The following is an 18759-nucleotide window of genomic DNA, read 5'->3' on the forward strand; positions in this document are numbered from 1 at the left end:
CTGGGATGGAGTTTGGTAGTTTCAGGTATTTACTTCTAGCTATTCCAATACATTAAAACCTAAGAGGTGTTATCTATATAGTGCCTAAGATCGGCAGCGCATTTTAAATCACTACAAACCCTGCTGTTTCAGTCAACAGGCGTGAAGAGGTTGGTGCCCTGCTGGAAGGTCGGGCGTTGAGACGTTCATAACCTCCTCTCAAGGCCTGCAGAGAACTAAGGCAGAGGATAGCCTTCCACAAGCTCATCCTCCAATGCAAGCTCATCCTACTATCCTGTAGAAGGACCTCACCGAACCTCTTTGGTCGCCGCGCAATGGGCTCTGCCCGACCTGGAGTAGGCGCTGGGAAGCTAGAAACACGTGCCACCGCTTCTGTATTCCCGGACTACATTCCCCACAATGCCGCGCGCCGAGGCCGGCGGGTCCCTGAAGCGGGGGAAGGGCCGAGCGGGAAGGCGGAGCGGAAGCGGAGTGCTAGGGACTAGAAGAGTAAAATCTCCCCAAGCCGGGAAGCACCCTTATCCCTGACTATCTACCCAGGGCCTTCCTCCATCCCAGCCTAGAGGCTGCTTTGCGACTGCGGGACGCAGCTGACGCGCGCTAATCGGCTTTCCCTGTGTCGCCCTGGCTAGAGACCATGCAACGGCGGCGACTGTGAAGAGAAGCCCACAAGCAAGGTAAAGGTGAGGAGGCGACTCCCGCAGCCCCTGCCCGCGCCCCTAGTGGAGCGTCTCTGGCCAGGTGGCCGCCCCTCCCCGGTTACACCCTAGCTACACCTCCGCCCCCGGGCCCGCCCAGGCCGCGGAAACCTGGCTCCAGGTCAGGCAGGGAGCCCCAGCCGGGAAGCCTCTTTGTCCCTTTCTTCGGGCCGCGTCCCTGCGCCTCCGGGTCTGACAACCGCAGCCCCGTCACCCCCGGGCGGAGGACCGAGCGTGGCTCGGGCTGCAAGACCCAGCAGGGCGGGCTCGGTCCCGCGGCCGTGGACGTGGAGGAGTGACGGATCTGAACTGCTAGGATGGAGACCTCGGGCGGCAGCGGCACTCACTTTTTTTTTTCTTCCTGTTTTTGACAGCTCAGATCTATTCTACTTTGAGAGATCGAGCGAGAGAGTTTCAAATGCCCCCTTTTTACTCCCTCTTCAAAACTCATCCCCTGGGTAGCTGTTGAGGAGGAACTTAAACTGCCTTGTTAACGTGTTGACTGTGGCTTATACTCTCAGAAGCGAGTAATGAGAGTGGTTGAGGTAACCTGGGTTCGAATCCTCATTGTGTCACCCTGCCTGACTTTGTGACCTTGGTTAATTAAAGGTTCTGAGCCTGAATTTTCTCATCGATCAAATGGAGATAACAACATACACCTTCAAATTGTTGGAATTAAGAAACAATATACCTGTAACGCCATTAGTTCATTTGATGAGAAAAATTCTTTGAATGTGTTACTTTCGTTTAGCCATGAATGAAGTGGCCTCTGGACTTGTGAGTTTTGTGCTTTTTTTTGATTAATCATTAGTACCCTGTTCACTAGATTGTGTGTACTTCACTTTTTCTCCTTAAACTTAAGGAAAGAATTCTTTAAAATATGCTGTTTTCTTAATTTCCTCTGTTTAAGATGGCTGAGAATGTTAGGTAATTGATGATCTGCTTACCTGTGGATCACCTTTAGAGATACAAGGACTTGTTCACAAGCCACCTCCCCTACCCCCCCGACCCCCCCCCCCCCCCCCGTCATCCCCTGCTTGTCTTTAGAGGAGCTTAAGTGTTTCTTTTGTCAAAGTAAGCCTCTCGGTGTTCTTCAGTCCTGCGGGGGTGGGGAGGGTTGGGGGTTCACTTTACCCTTAGTCAACTTTTTTCGGCTTCTTTCTACACTTTCCCATTGGTTTGTAATTATTTTTTCCCCTTTGGGATTTGTGTTTCCCAGGTGTAGTTTTTGGTTTTTTTTCTTAGGACAAGTTGAGTGGATGCAATAGATTTGATAACGAACGACTTGAAATAGTTCACATTAGTCTCTTCAGTTTCAGTTGTTCTTGCACTGTTTTCTCCTGAATTTTAGTGACATTAGTAGTGATGAGTTTTTCTTTAAGGAAATCTGTTTCTTAAATTGAAATTTATTTTTCCTTTAAAGTCTCTGTTCTGTACTACTTTGAGTTCAAACACAATTGTGCAAAATGTGAAATATGTCCTAAATAAATGCTGCTTTTGAGAGAACACTTATAGTAGGAAAAAGCCAGTAGACTCTAAGTTTTCTGTGTAATGTTTTAATGACAAATGCATTTTATGGAAGAAGATGCATTTTATATGCACATAAAGACTTCTGATTCACTTTAAAATGTGTGGCAAAGATACTCATTTTGAAAAAAATATTTCTATGTTGTTATTTAATATAGTATAGCGTAAAGAGTAATAACTAGGGAAATAGGAGACCTTGGTTCATCCTAGTTCTGTCACTATATTCACTATATGTGTAACCTTAGGTTTCTTTGTGGTCTTCAATTTCCTCATTTCTAAAATTATAACTTGGTCTTATTCTAAGAACTCTTCTAGCTCAGACTTTCTGTGATAAGGGTATTTAGAGGTTCTTTTTTTTTTATTTTTTTATTTTGAAGTAATTTCAAACTTACAGGACAGTTGCAAAAATAATACAAACCCCATACAGAGAACTCAAACATACCCCCAAGTTTCCTGGATATCTAGATCTACCATTTTTAATGTTTGGCCAGTTTTGCTATATCATTCTATCTCTCTGTCTATCCATCTGTCATCCATATATCTGTCTATTTATCAATCTATTTTTTGAACATTTGAGAATAGATTGTATACCTCATGCTCCTTGAACACTTAATACTGCCATGTACATTTCCTGAGAACAAGGATACTTACTCATATAACCACCTTAAATGTAGTTTTCAAGTTCAAGAAATTTAAAATTGATATGTAGCTTATAGTCTATATTCTAAATATTTTTTTAATGTACAAATAATGTCCTTTTGAGCCTTTTTTCTTCCATTATTAGATCCCTTCCAGGATCAAACATTGTATTTAGTTGTTATTGTCTCTTTAGTAGCTTTTTTTTTAATTGTGGAAACATATACAACATAAACTTTCCCATCTCAACCACTCCCAAGCACACCATTCAGTGGAATTAATCATATTCACCATACTGTGGTATCCTTACTGAGATCCATTACTAAAACATGCCCATAGCTCCAAACAGAAACCCTACACCTATGTGCATTAACTCCCCTTTCCCCCTGCCCTCCTACTCTGTTAACTTGTTCTCTACTTTCTGCCTCTTGAGATTGCATATTCTCTGCTGTTTTCTTTATGGTTCCATGGGGTTTAAATTTAACCTCCTAAATCTATAACAATCTCATTTGCTTTGATACCAACTTAATGTCAACACAAATTATGTTTTTTTTTTTTTTTTAAATTCAGTTTTATTGAAATATATTCACATACCATACAATCATCCATGGTATACAATCAACCGTTCGCAGTACGATCACATAGTTATGCGTTCATCACCACAATCTATTTCTGAACATTTTCCTTACATCAGAAAGAATCAGAATAAGAATAAAAAATAAAAGTGAAAAAAGAACACCCAAACCATCGCCCTCATCCCACCCTATTTGTCATTTAGTTTGTATCCCCATTTTTCTACTCATCCATCCATACACTAGACAAAGGGAGTGTGATCCACAAGGTTTTCACAATCACACTGTCACCCCTTATAATCTACATTATTATATAATTGTCTTCAGGAATCCAGACCACTGGGTTGGAGTTTGGTAGTTTCAGGTATCCACCTCTAGCTATTCCAATACATTAAAACCTAAGAGGTGTTATCTATATAGTGCATAAGAATGTCCACCAGAGTGACCTCTTGACTCCACTTGAAATCTCTCAGCCACTGAAACTATTTCGTCTCATTTTGCATCCGCCTTTTGGTCAAGAAGACATTCTCAATCCCACGATGCCGGATCCAGATTCATCCCCGGGATTCATATCCTGCATTGCCAGGGAGATTTACACCCCTGGGAGTTGGGTTCCAGGTAGGAGGGAGGGCAGTGAGTTCACCTGCTGAGGTGGCTCAGTTAGAGAGAGAGAGGGCCACATCTGAGCAACAAAGAGGTACTCAGGGGGAGACTCTTAGGCACAATTATATCCAAGTTTAGCCTCTCCTTTGCAGCAACGAGCCTCACAAGGGCAAGTCCCATGATCGAGGGCTCAGCACATCAAACCGCCAGTCCCAACGTCTGTGACAACATCAACAACAGTCCAAGTGAGGAAGTCCAACACTTCTGCACCTTCCCCCAGCTCCTCGGGGTGAGGGGGGGAAGGCTGTAAATATATTTTTTATTCTCTGCCCAAATTACTTTGGGATGTGTCACTATTTCACTCTAACCTATACTAACCTCCTGTATCTCACTTCCTATTCAAAGTTCCATGCAATTGTGGTGTTTGAACAAACTGACTGTAGAGTTGTACTGTTTAGAAAATATAGATCCTGCACCAAATAGATATCTCTTCCCTTGGTCTCATATGGAAGTTGAAGTTTTCAAACACAGTCAGTTTTGACCTTTACCTTTTGGCCTGGTTTGCCCTAGTCTTAACCAGATCTGCTTCATTCATATCACTAATTGAAGTCTGGGCTCTTTTTCAGCTTTTTTTTTTTTAACAGTGGCTGTATGCACTAATACTGACATTCATATCTGCCGAGCTCTAGCTCTGAGTTTCAGGTGTCTCAGAGATACGCATTGTTCCAGAGACCACTCAGGTTATACACTAAGGGATCAGCATCTCAAAGTTTAGAGATAGGCATTACAATTCAGGAATAGAGTTGACTGCTGTAAGAGCTTACAATCTAGGGACTATTACAATAATCATGTCCACATTAGGCTATGTTCTAAGATTCAGTTCTGAGTTTACACATTGTAGTTAGTCCATATTTGGTGAGATATTATAGTGTTTGCCTTTATTTCTGGTGTACTTCACTCAAATACTGTGTACAGGATCCATTCACCTCGTTGTGTGTCTCACAATTTCACTCCTTCTCATAGTTGCTCAACGTTCCATTGTATGCATACGCCACAGTTCACCATTCTGTTCCTCAGTCTGTGTACCCTTAGGTCACCTCCACCCATTGCAAATCATGATTACTGTTTCCATGAACACCAGTCACAAACTATGTTGTTGAACCCCTCCATACCCCCACCTATATGTAGTTCTTGTCACAAATTGCATATGTATACATTATGAATCCAAAACCATGGATTTATCATTACTTTTTTTAAATTCTTTTTTATTGAGATATATTCACATACCATGCAGTCATACAAAACAAAGCGTACATTCAGTTGTTTACAGTACCATTATATAGTTGTGCATTCATCACCAAAATTAATTTTTGACATTTTCCTTACTGCACACGCAAAAATAATAAGAATAAAAATTAAAGTGAAAAAGAACAATTACAGTGAAAAGGAACACTGGGTGCCTTTTTTTTTTTTTCCTTCCCCCACTTTTCTACTCATCCATCCATAGACTAGACAAAGAGGAGTGTGGTCCATATGGCTTTCCCAATCACGTTGTCACCCCTCATAAGCTACATTTTTATACAATTGTCTTCAAGATTCATGGGTTCTGGGTTGCAGTTTGATAGTTTCAGGTATTTACTGCTAGCTATTCCAATTCATTAGAACCTAAAAAGGGTTGTCTATATTGTGTGTAAGAGTGCCCACCAGAGTGACCTCTCGGTTTCTTTTGGAATCTCTCTGCCACTGAAGCTTATTTCATTTCCTTTCACATCCCCCTTTTGGTCAAGAAGATGTTCTCCATTATCATTAATTTTTTAAAAACTTCTTATTTTGAGATAATTTCAAACTTATGAGACAATTGCAAAAATAATGGAAGTCCCATACAGAGAATTCAAACATAACCTCGGCCCCATGTGTCCAAATCCACTAATTTTAACATTTTGCCACATTTGCTATATCATTCTATCAATCATCTTTGTCTATCTATCTATCATTTTTGTCTGTCTTTCTATCTATCTATCTATCTATCTATCTATCATTTTCTGAACATTTGAGAGTAGGTTGCGCACAGCATACTCCTTAAACACATACATCCATGAACATTTTCTTCAAACAAGGATATTCACTTTCGTAATCACCTTTAGTGCAGTTATCAAGTTCAAGAAATTTAACATTGTTATAAAGCTTGTATGCCAGTTTGGATATATTTATGTCCCTCATAAAAAGCCATGTTCTTTGATGCAATCTTGTGGGGGCAGACATACTAGTGTTAAGTTGGAATCATTGGATTAGGTCGTTTCCATGGAGATGTGACCCACCTAACTAGGTCATAACTCTGATTAAATAATTTCCATGGAGGTGGGGACCCACCCATTCATTGTGGGCCTTTATTAGTTTACTAGAGCCCTATATAAGAACTGAGACAGAAGGAGCTTGCTGCTGCAGCCGAGAGACCCATTTTGAAGACAGCAGTTGAAAGCTGACACTGACATTTTGGAGAATGCCGTTTTGAAATGCAACCTGGGAGCGAGCAGACACCAGCCACGTGCCTTCCCAGCTAACAGAGGTTTTCCGGATTCCAGTGGCCATCTTCCGATGAAGGTACCGTATTGTTGATGTCTTACCTTGGACACTTTATGGCCTTAAGACTGTAACTTTGTATAACCAAATAAACCCCCTTTATAAAAGCCAATGTGTTTCTGGTGTTTTGCAAAATGGCAGCATTAGCAAACTGGAACAGCTTACATTCTATATTCCAATTTTTTCCTTATGCCCCAGTGATGTTCTTTTGAGTCTTTTCTCCTTCATTCTTAGATCCCATCCAGTATCATGTATTGCATTTAATTGTCATTATCTCTTTTGTGTATTTTCCTTTTTTTTAAATTGTGGAAACAAATAAAACATAAATCTTCCCGTCTTCACCTCTCCCCAGCATACCATTCAGTGGGATTAATCACATTCCCAATTTATCACCCTCCCCACCATGCATTACTAGAACTTTCTCCTCACCCCAAACAGAAATCCTACACTTATCTTGCATTAATTCCGCATTGCTACTTCCTCCTTACTTCCGGTAACCTATACTTCACTTTCTGCCTATGAGTTTGTATATTCTCTGATATTTCTTTGTGGTTACCAGTGGCTTAAATCTAACATCCTAAATCTATAACAATCTCATTTGTCTTCGGTACCAACTTCACAATAGCATACATAAACAATCTTCCTATACTCCTCTGTCCCCTCACCTTTAGGAAGTTCTTCTCACAAAGAACTGATACATTACGAGTCTAAAAACATTGATTTATCATTACATTTTATGCATTTGCCTTTTAGATCCACTTTTTAGGAAGTAAAAGGTGGAATTTTAAATCAATTACAGTAGTATTGGTATTTATATTTACCCATGTCATTATCTTTACTGGAGATCTTTATTTCCTCATATGGCTTCAGTCAATTGTCTAGTATTTTCCCTTGCAACTTGTAGACTCCCTTTAGCATTTCTTGTAGGGTCAGTCTAGTGATGATTAACTCCCTCAGCTTTTGTCTGTCTGAAAATGTCTTAATCTTTCCGTTTTTGAAAAGCAGTTTTGAGGGATATAGAATTCCTTGTGGCAATTTATTGCTTTCAGCACTTTAAATATGTATTCCCACTGCCTTCTTGCCTCTATGGTTTCTGATGAGAACTTGACACTTAATCTTTTTGAGGCTCCCTTGTACATGGCACACTGCTTCTGTCTGGAGGTTTTCAGATTTTTCTCTTTATCTTTGGCATTCAACAGTTTGATTATAACATGGGGTGGTGTGGGTCTATTTAGGTTTATCCTATTTGGAGTTCATTGAACATCTTGGGATGTATGTATTCATGTCTTTCATTAAATTTGGAAAGTTTTCAGCCATTATTTCTTTGAGTATTCTCTCTGTCCCTTTCTTTCTTCTCCTTCTGGGACTCCTACAATGAGTAAATTGGTACACTTGATGGTGTACCACAGTTTCCTCAGGCTCTGTTCCCTTTTCTTCATTCTTTCTATTTTCTGCTCCTTGGATTATATGTTTTCAATTGTCTTATCTTCAGGTTCACAAATTCTTTCTTTGCCAGCTCCAATCTGCTGTTGAACCCCTCTAGGAAATCTTTGATTTCCATTTCTGTGGTTTGCAGCTCTATTTTTTTTTTTTTTTTTAATTTTCATAAATTCTATCTCTTTATTGATATTATTTTTGTGTTCATGTATTGTTTTCCTGATGTCCTTCAGTTCTTTGTCCATGTTTTACTTTATCTCTTTGAGCATATTTAGGATCATTTTAGAAAAGTTTTTGTCTAGTATTTCCCAGGTTTGGTCTTCCTTGTTGATGGCTTCTGTAATGCTTTAATCTTCTTTGCCTGGTCATTGCTTCTTGTTTCTTCATATGTTTTGCAATCTTTTGTGGAAACCTGGACATTTTGATATTTTAACTTTATTGCTGGAATTTAAACTCTGAGACATCTGTTTCTTAATCTTGCATCCAGCTAGTCTTTTTTTTTTTTTTTTTTTTTTTTTTTAATCATCATTTTATTGACATATATTCACATACCACGCAGTCATACAAAACAAATTGTACTTTCGATTGTTTACAGTACCATTACATAGTTGTACATTCATCACCTAAATCAATCCCTGACACCTTCATTAGCACACACACAAAAATAACAAGAATAATAATTAGAGTGAAAAAGAGCAATTGAAGTAAAAAAGAACACTGGGTACCTTTGTCTGTTTGTTTCCTTCCCCTACTTTTCTACACATCCATCCATAAACTAGACAAAGTGGAGTTTGGTCCTTATGGCATTCCCAATCCCACTGTCACCCCTCATAAGCTACATTTTTATACAACTGTCTTCGAGATTCATGGGTTCTGGGTTGTAGTTTAATAGTTTCAGGTATCCACCACCAGCTACCCCAATTCTTTAGAACCTAAAAAAGGTTGTCTAAAGTGTGCATAAGAGTGCCCACCAGAGTGATCTCTCGGCTCGTTTTGGAATCTCTCTGCCACTGAAGCTTATTTCATTTCCTTTCACATCCCCCTTTTGGTCAAGAAGATGTTCTCCATCCCACGATGCCGGGTCTACATTCCTCCCCGGGAGTCATATTCCACGTTGCCAGGGAGATTCACTTCCCTGGGTGTCTGATCCCACGTAGGGGGGAGGGCAGTGATTTCACCTTTCAAGTTGGCTTAGCCAGAGAGAGAGGGCCACATCTGAGCAACAAAGAGGCATTCAGGAGGAGACTCTTAGGCACAAATATAGGGAGGCCTAGCCTCTCCTTTGCAGCAACCGTCTTCCCAAGGGTAAAACTTATGGTAGAGGGCTCAACCCATCAAACCACCAGTCCCCTATGTCTGTGGTCATGTTAGCAACCATGGAGGTGGGGTAGGCGAATACCCCTGCATTCTCCACAGGCTCCTCAAGGGGGCACTACATCTTTTTTTTTTTTTTCCTTGTTTGTCTTTTTTCTTTTTTTTTTTTTTTAACTTTCCCTTCTTTTTTAAATCAACTGTATGAAAAAAAAAGTTAAAAAGAAAACAAACATACAATAAAAGAACATTTCAAAGAGACCATAACAAGGGAGTAAGAAAAAGACAACTAACCTAAGATAACTGCTTAACTTCCAACATGTTCCTACTTTACCCCAAGAAAGTTACATAATATAGCAACATTTCTGTGAACTTGTTCCTACTACATCCATCAGAAATTAACAGACCATAGTCATTTCTGGGCATCCCCAGAACGTTAAATAGCTTATCTGTTCTTCTTGGATTATTGTTCCCCCTTCCTTAATTGCTCTCTACTGCTAGTTCCCCTACATTCTACATTATAAACCATTTGTTTTACATTTTTCAAAGTTCACATTAGTGGTAGCATATAATATTTCTCTTTTTGTGCCTGGCTTATTTCGCTCAGCATTATGTCTTCAAGGTTCATCCATGTTGTCATATGTTTCACCAGATCGTTCCTTCTTACTGCCGCGTAGTATTCCATCGTGTGTATATACCACATTTTATTTATCCACTCATCTGTTGAAGGACATTTGGGTTGTTTCCATCTCTTGGCAATTGTGAATAATGCTGCTATGAACATTGGCGTGCAGATATCTGTTCGTGTCACTGCTTTCCGATCTTCCGGGTATATACCGAGCAGTGCAATCGCTGGATCGAATGGTAGCTCTATATCTAGTTTTCTAAGGAACTGCCAGACTGACTTCCAGAGTGGCTGAACCATTATACAGTCCCACCAACAATGAATAAGAGTTCCAATTTCTCCACATCCCCTCCAGCATTTGTAGTTTCCTGTTTGTTTAATGGCAGCCATTCTAACCGGTGTTAGATGGTATCTCATTGTGGTCTTAATTTGCATCTCTCTAATAGCTAGTGAAGCTGAACATTTTTTCATGTGTTTCTTGGCCATTTGTATTTCCTCTTCAGAGAACTGTCTTTTCATATCTTTTGCCCATTTTATAATTGGGCTGTCTGTACTATTGTCATTGAGTTGTAGGATTTCTTTGTATATGCAAGATATCAGTCTTTTCTCAGATACATGGTTTCCAAAAATTTTTTCCCATTGAGTTGGCTGCCTCTTTACCTTTTTGAGAAATTCCTTTGAGGTGCAGAAACTTCTAAGCTTGAGGAGTTCCCATTTATCTATTTTCTCTTTTGTTGCTTGTGCTTTGGGTGTAAAGTCTAGGAAGTGGCCTCCTAATACAAGGTCTTGAAGATGTTTTCCTACATTATCTTCTAGGAGTTTTATGGTACTTTCTTTTATATTGAGATCTTTGGTCCATTTTGAGTTAATTTTTGTGTAGGGGGTGAGGTAGGGGTCCTCTTTCATTCTTTTGGATATGGATATCCAACTCTCCCAGCCCCATTTGTTGAAAAGACCATTATGGCTCAGTTCGGTGACTTTGGGGGCCTTATCAAAGATCAGTCGGCCATAGATCTGAGGGTCTATCTCTGAATTCTCAATTCGATTCCATTGATCTATATGTCTATCTTTGTGCCAGTACCATGCTGTTTTGGCAACTGTGGCTTTATAATAAGCTTCAAAGTCAGGGAGTGTAAGTCCTCCCACTTCGTTTTTCTTTTTTAGAGTGTCTTTAGCAATTCGAGGCATCTTCCCTTTCCAAATAAATTTGATAACTAGCTTTTCCAAGTCTGCAAAGTAGGTTGTTTGAATTTTGATTGGGATTGCATTGAATCTGTAGATGAGTTTGGGTAGAATTGACATCTTAATGACATTTACCCTTCCTATCCATGAACATGGAATATTTTTCCATCTTTTAAGGTCCCCTTCTATTTCTTTTAGTAGAGTTATGTAGTTTTCTTTGTATAGGTCTTTTACATCTTTGGTTAAGTTGATTCCTAGGTACTTGATTTTTTTTAGTTGCTATTGAAAATGGTATCTTTTTCTTGAGTGTCTCTTCAGTTTGTTCATTTCTAGCATATAGAAACATTACTGACTTATGTGCATTAATCTTGTATCCCGCTACTTTGCTAAATTTGTTTATTAGCACTAGTAGGTGTATCGTTGATTTCTCAGGGTTTTCTAGATATAAGATCATATCATCTGCAAACAATGACAGTTTTACTTCTTCTTTTCCAATTTGGATGCCTTTTATTTCTTTGTCTTGCCGGATTGCCCTGGCTAGCACTTCCAGCACAATGTTGAATAACAGTGGTGACAGCGGGCATCCTTGTCTTGTTCCTGATCTTAGAGGGAAGGCTTTCAGTCTCTCACCATTGAGTACTATGCTGGCTGTGGGTTTTTCATATATGCTCTTTATCATGTTGAGGAAGTTTCCTTCAATTCCTACCTTTTGAAGTGTTTTTATCAAAAAGGGATGTTGGATTTTGTCAAATGCTTTTTCAGCATCTATTGAGATGATCAATTGATTTTTCCCTTTCGAGTTTTTAATGTGTTGTAATACATTGATTGTTTTTCTTATGTTGAACCATCCTTGCCTGCCTGGAATGAACCCCACTTGGTCATGGTGTATGATTTTTTTAATGTGTCTTTGGATTCGATTTGCAAGTATTTTGTTGAGGATTTTTGCATCTATATTCATTAGGGAGATTGGCCGGTAGTTTTCCTTTTTTGTAGCATCTTTGCCTGGTTTTGGTATTAGATTGATGTTAGCTTCATAAAATGAGTTAGGTAGTGTTCCATTTTTTTCAATGTTTTGAAAGAGTTTGAGTAAGATTGGTGTCAGTTCTTTCTGGAAAGTTTGGTAGAATTCCCCTGTGAAGCCATCTGGCCCTGGGCATTTATTTGTGGGAAGATTTTTGATGACTGATTGGATCTCTTTGCTTGTGATGGGTTGGTTGAGGTCTTCTATTTCTTCTCTGGTCAGTCTAAGTTGTTCATATGTTTCCAGGAAATTGTCCATTTCTTCTACATTATCCAGTTTGTTGCCATACAGTTGTTCATAATATCCTCTTATAATTTTTTTAATTTCTTCAGGATCTGCAGTTATGTCACCTTTTTCATTCATTATTTTGTTTATAAGGGTCTTCTCTCTTTTTGATTTTGTCAGTCTAGCTAGGGGCTTGTCAATCTTGTTGATCTTCTCAAAGAACCAACTTTTGGTGATATTTATCCTTTCTATTGTTTTTTTGTTCTCTATGTCATTTATTTCTGCTTTAATCCTTGTTATTTCTTTTCTTGTACTTGGTTTAGGATTGGTTTGCTGTTCATTTTCTAGCTTCTTCAGTTGATCCATTAGTTCTTTGATTTTGGCTCTTTCTTCCTTTTTAATATATGCGTTTAGTGCTATAAATTTCCCCCTTAGCACTGCTTTTGCTGCATCCCATAGGTTTTGGTATGTTGTGTTCTCATTTTCATTCGTCTCTATATATTTAGCAATTTCTCTTGCTATTTCTTCTTTAACCCACTGATTGTTTAGGAGTGTGTTGTTTAACCTCCAGGTATTTGTGAATTTTCTAAGTCTCTGATGGTTATTGACTTCTAATTGTATTCCATTGTGGTCAGAGAATGTGCTTTGAATAATTTCAATCTTTTTAAATTTATTGAGGCTTGTTTTATGTCCCAGCATATGATCTATTCTGGAGAAAGTTCCGTGAGCACTAGAAAAGTATGTGTATCCTGGTGATTTGGGATGTAATGTCCTGTAGATGTCTGTTAAATCTAATTCATTTATCAGATTGTTTAGGTTTTCAATTTCCTTATTGGTCTTCTGTCTGGTTGATCTATCTATAGGAGAGAGTGATGTGTTGAAGTCTCCCACAATTAGTGTGGAAACATCCATTGCTACCTTTAGTTTTGCCAGTGTTTCTCTCATGTATTTTGTGGCACCTTGATTGGGTGCATAGACATTTACGATTGTTATTTCTTCTTGCTGAATTGCCCCTTTTATTAGTATGTAGTGGCCTTCTTTGTCTCTCAAAACATCCCTGCATTTGAAGTCTATTTTATCTGAGATTAATATTGCTACACCTGCTTTCTTTTGGCTGTAGCTTGCATGAAATATTTTTTTCCATCCTTTCACTTTCAGTTTCTTTGTGTCCCTGTGTCTAAGATGAGTCTCTTGTATGCAACATATTGATGGTTCATTTTTTTTGATCCATTCTGCGAATCTATATCTTTTAATTGGGGAGTTTAATCCATTTACATTCAACGTTAAAACCAACGTGAAGGCATTTCTTGAATCGGCCATCTTATCCTTTGGTTTATGTTTGCCATATTTTTCCCTCTCTCTATTAATATCCTTTATTGTACCCATACCGAATCTCTTTAGTACTGAACCTTTCTCCAGGTCTCTCTGTCCTGTCTTTGTTTCTCTGTCTGTAGGGCTCCCTTTAGTATCTCCAGTAGGGCAGGTCTCTTGTTAGCAAATTCTCTCAGCATTTGTTTGTCTGTGAAAAATTTAAGCTCTCCCTCAAATTTGAAGGAGAGCTTTGCTGGATAAAGTATTCTTGGCTGGAAATTCCTCTCACTCAGAATTTTAAATATATCGTGCCACTGCCTTCTCGCCTCCATGGTGGCTGCTGAGTAGTCACTACTTAGTCTTATGCTGTTTCCTTTGTATGTGGTGAATTGCTTTTTTCTTGCTGCTTTCAGAACTTGCTCCTTCTCTTCTATGTTTGACAGTGTGATCAGTATATGTCTCGGAGTGGGTTTTTTTGGATTTATTCTATTTGGAGTTCGCTGAGTATTTATGATTTGTGTATTTATGTTGTTTAGAAGATTTGGGAAGTTTTCCCCAACAATTTCTTTGAATACTCTTCCTAGACCTTTACCCTTTTCTTCCCCTTCTGGGACACCAATGAGTCTTATATTTGGACGTTTCATATTATCTATCATATTCCTGAGGTCCATTTCGAGTTTTTCAATTTTTTTCCCCATTCTTTCTTTTATGCTTTCATTTTCCATTCTGTCATCTTCCAGGTCACTGATTCGTTGTTCAACTTCCTCTAGTCTTGTACTATGAGTGTCCAGAATCTTTTTAATTTGGTCAACAGTTTCTTTAATTTCCATAAGATCATCCATTTTTTTATTTAGTCTTGCAATGTCTTCTTTATGCTCTTCTAGGGTCTTCTTGATTTCCTTCATATCCCGTACTATGGTCTCATTGTTCATCTTTAGTTCTTTGAGTAGCTGCTCTAGGTGCTGTGTCTCTTCTGATCTTTTGATTTGGGTGCTTGGGCTTGGGTTATCCATATCGTCTGGTTTTTTCATATGCTTTATAATTTTCTGTTGTTTTTGGCCTCGTGGCATTTGCTGAACTTGATAGGGTTCTTTTAGGGTTTGTAGACCAGTTGAAGTTCTTATCTCTAATTTATCAGATCTACAGCTTCGTGGAGTACACTTTCTCTAACTAACCAGCAGGTGGCGTCCACGAGCCACCTGTTCTCCACAAGCCAGATCTCCCCTGCTTAGCCTTTTTGGTGAGTGGGGGAGTGAGTCTTGTAGGGCCCAATTGGTGTACCAAGCTTGCGTGTGTAGTTGGTGTTGCCTGCCCTGTATGTGGGGCGTGTTTCTGGGCAGTCGGGGAGGGGGGGTGGCCCTAACAATCAAATCTCCCTGATGATCCTAGAGTTTTAAAGCTGCTGCAATAGTCTAATCCTTCAGTTCAGTCCTGCCACAGTTTGTCTCTGCCACTGACCCACAAGTCTTTGGTATTGGCGTATGGCTCCTGAGACTTGCAAGTGGGCCCCTCTTCCAGGCTGTGCACCCCGGGTCCTCTGTTGAGGGATGACTGTGCTATGTCACAGGTGAGTGCCGTCCCCCCAGGGCAGTTCTGGGCTGCTGGGCTGTGTTGGGAGGCTCCCAGTCTGCTCAAATGATGGCTGAATGGGGCTCTGTTAATTCACACTGCTCCCCCTTCCCAGCTCTGGGACATTCAGCTGAGGTTGCAGGGAAGGCTAATGTCCACGCCCAGTTTTGTGGTGTGTGCCTGTTATTTGAAGCACTTCCGTCACACTGGGTTGTCTGGGGCAGCTCTGGGCTATGGGGCTGGCGATGGGCAGGAGTGTTTCCTGTCCACCAGGATGGTGGCTGTGAGCGGACACCCCCCTTTTCTTGGGAAGTTGTGTTGTTTAGTGAATTTTCTCAGCCACTGGATTATTGCCTTTTGTCTCAGAGCTCTCTTAGTTCTGCTCTTGACTTGACGTGCCCAAATTGCAATTCTTTTAAGCTTTCTGTATTGAGCTTCTTAGAGTAATTGTTTTAGAAAAAGCAAAAAGGATTTAAAAAAAAAAAAAAAAAAAAAAAAACGGCCCTCCTCAGAGATCTAATGGGTTATTGAAATGCTAAGAGACAAAGCAACCAGGGCCATTAAGGAAAGGTGCACAGGGCAGAGAGATCAGCTTTGCTTCGGGATTTGCATATGCGCCTCAAGGCCTGATCTCCGCCCTTCCCCTTTCTGTGTTCACCAGAACTCCAAAAATCCTCTGCTTTTATTTTGGAGTTTTTCGTGTTGTTTTTTTTCTATGCCTGTCTCCTCTCTGCTGGGCTGGCTGCTCTCAGAGTCTCTGGTGTCTGATCTCAGTCTATCTATGGTTGGAGTTTGAATCAGTAGAATGAGTTTCCGATAAGAGCAGCCACTGCAATTCTCCCTTCTCCTTCCCGGAGCTGACAGCCCCTCCTCCCCCGGGACTGAGCCTGGCAGGGAGGGGCGCGGGTCCCCTGGCTGCAAAAACTTACAGATTTCGCTGATCTCAGCAGTTCCATGTTTTCATGAGTGTTGTATGAAGTATGCCCAAAGACAGATTGCTCTGTGGTGTCCAGTCCACGCAGTTCCTGGCTTTTTACCTACTTTCCTGGAGGAGTAACTAAAACATACAGCTCACCAGTCTGCCATCTTGCCCCGCCTCTCTGCATCCAGCTAGTCTTATGATAGAGTTTTTCTTGAATTCCAGGAACTAACCAAATAAAAAAGAAGGAAAAAAAAAAAGAAAACATCTCTCCCAATCTTTGCAAATTGACTTCAGTGAGTGTTCTCCTTTACAGCTTTGCCATAGGATAAGTTGTGAGAATTGCTTGAGTTATAAGCATAGGTTCCTTCCCAGTCCTTTATGTGCATGTGTCTTGTTCTTGACATGCACATTTGGCCCTAGGTTTTCCCCTGTTTACACTGATCTGAATGTCTCCTCTTCCCTTGGAGACAGCACTTCCTTATGGACCAGGGCACTGCACTGTGTGTCCCATAGCCAGCAAACCTTTGACCCAGACAGCAACAACCTGACTGCATTCCAAGCATTCTGCAGGAGGGCTCTGTTAGCTTTCTCCTACACATAGGGCAAGCCTTGATGAGTGTCCTGGTTCAGTCTCTCAGGCCACCACCAGACAGATTGGCCTGACATACATGCTCCCAGTATGTGCACTAGGGTTACTCTTCTCCCTCCAGGACCAGGACCAGGTATGTGCACTGGGAACATGGGCCAACTCTGCTGAGTATGTAAGGAGATAGGGGAGGGGCCAGCCGGAGTTCCACAATATCTACCATTTTTATGTTGCCTTTTTATTGATTCAGTGCCTACTGTGTTAGTGAAATCCTTTAACTGTTTCCTTGAGCTTTGAGAAAGATGTTTCTGTCCATTCAAAACTTCTGTGGGGGGCAACAGGGCCCTGGACTTAATTATTCAACCATCTTGATCCATGTAGGGCCAGCCATGGAGGTTCCTTTCTTTCCCCCTCTTAACACATTTTTATTTGGTGATCACAAAGAACTCTAACTAGACTGTTGCCCTAAGCCCAATTAAATTACAAGAATTAATATATACCCAATTTTCCATGTCTGTTTGTGTGTGTGTGTGTGTGTGTGTGTGTGTGTGTTTTAGGTAAAGAGCTGACAAGATTCTGTATGCAAATATAAGTTGTATTCTGTAAATAAAGTCTTTGTGCCTGTCTGGATTTTTCTATATTCAAAATGAACACATTTCCAATTCTTCTGGTCTCTAGAAAGAGTTCTCTTCCTTTGTCATTTATAGGATGTCTGTTTTTTTTTTTTTTTTAGCAGTTCCATTGGGATATATTCACATACCATATAATCCATCCAAAGTGTACAGTCAGTGGTTCACAGTATCATCATATAGTTGTGCATTCCTCAGCACAGTCAACTTTAGAACATTTTCATTACTCAAAAGAAACCAAAAAACAAACCCCCCAAGACCCCAAAACATCCCATACCCCTCATCCCCCCTCCCCATTGACTCCTTAGCATTGGTGTGGTGCATTTGCCACTATTGATGAAAGAATATTAAAACATTACTGTTAACCATAGTCCATAGTTTGCAGTAGATGTATTTCTTCCCATATACACTCCATTATTAACTCCTTGTAACAGTGATATACATCTGTTCTAGTTCATGAAAGAACACATTTATATTTGTATGGTTAATCATAGTCATCATCCACCTCAGGATTCACTGTGTTATACAGTCCCCTGTTTTATACTCTAGCTTTCCTTCTAGTGGCATTCTTTACTCTAAACATCCCCTTTCAACTACAATTACCCACATAATTCAGTGCTGTTAATTACATTGACCATATTGTGGTTGTCATTCACAGTAAACAATACATGTAATTCACCTCTGTTTCCAAACATTTGAATTCAACCTAGTTAAAAATTCTGCACACATTTTAGTATCTGCTCCCCATTCTCTATCCACATTCTATTTCCTGGTAACCTGTATTCTAGATTTTAACTCTATGCATTTGCTTATTATAATGAGCTCATATTAGATCATGCAATATTTGTCCTTTTGCGTCTGGCCTATTTTACTCAGTATAATGTTCACAAGATTCATCCATATTGTTGCATGCTTCAGGACTTTATTCCTTCTTGCTGGTGAATAGTATCCCGTGATGTGTGTATACCAGTTTTGTTTATTCATTCATCAGTTGATGGACACTTGGGTTGTTTCCATCTTTTGGCAATTGTGATTGCCGGATCATAGGGCAACTCTGTACTTAGCTTCCTGAGGAACCACAAACTGTCTTCCATTCTGTGTTCCCACCAGCAGTGAATAAGTGTTCCTATTTCTCCACATCCTCTCCAACACTTGTTGTTTTCTGTTTTTTTTTTTTTTTTTTTTTTTTTTTTTTGATAATAGCCATTCTAGTAGGTGTGTTGGAGGTTCTTTTTAACATGGTCATTTGTGTCTTAGTTAGGCCTTTTTTTACTCCAGGTCATACAGTTTTCTCAAACCACCTTGAATGAAAGAATGCACTTTAA

The 18759-nt window shown here is 39.9% G+C and overlaps 1 protein-coding gene across 3 annotated transcripts in view; it reads left to right on the forward strand.

The window, feature by feature from the left end:
* Positions 1-412: 412 nt before the first annotated feature.
* Positions 413-18759, forward strand: part of CCDC126 (coiled-coil domain containing 126) — a 67368-nt gene continuing 49021 nt past the window's right edge. Inside the window, exon 1 of one of the 3 annotated variants that reach the window (XM_037836907.1) lies at positions 413-683. The gene's annotated coding sequence lies outside the window, so the exon portion shown is untranslated. Of the gene's footprint in view, positions 684-6501; positions 6638-18759 lie in introns of those variants that run through there. The other 2 variants (XM_037836906.1, XM_037836908.1) reach the window with 2 other exon arrangements.

Source organism: Choloepus didactylus, chromosome 5 (genome assembly GCF_015220235.1).
Source record: "Choloepus didactylus isolate mChoDid1 chromosome 5, mChoDid1.pri, whole genome shotgun sequence".
NCBI lineage: Eukaryota > Metazoa > Chordata > Mammalia > Pilosa > Megalonychidae > Choloepus > Choloepus didactylus.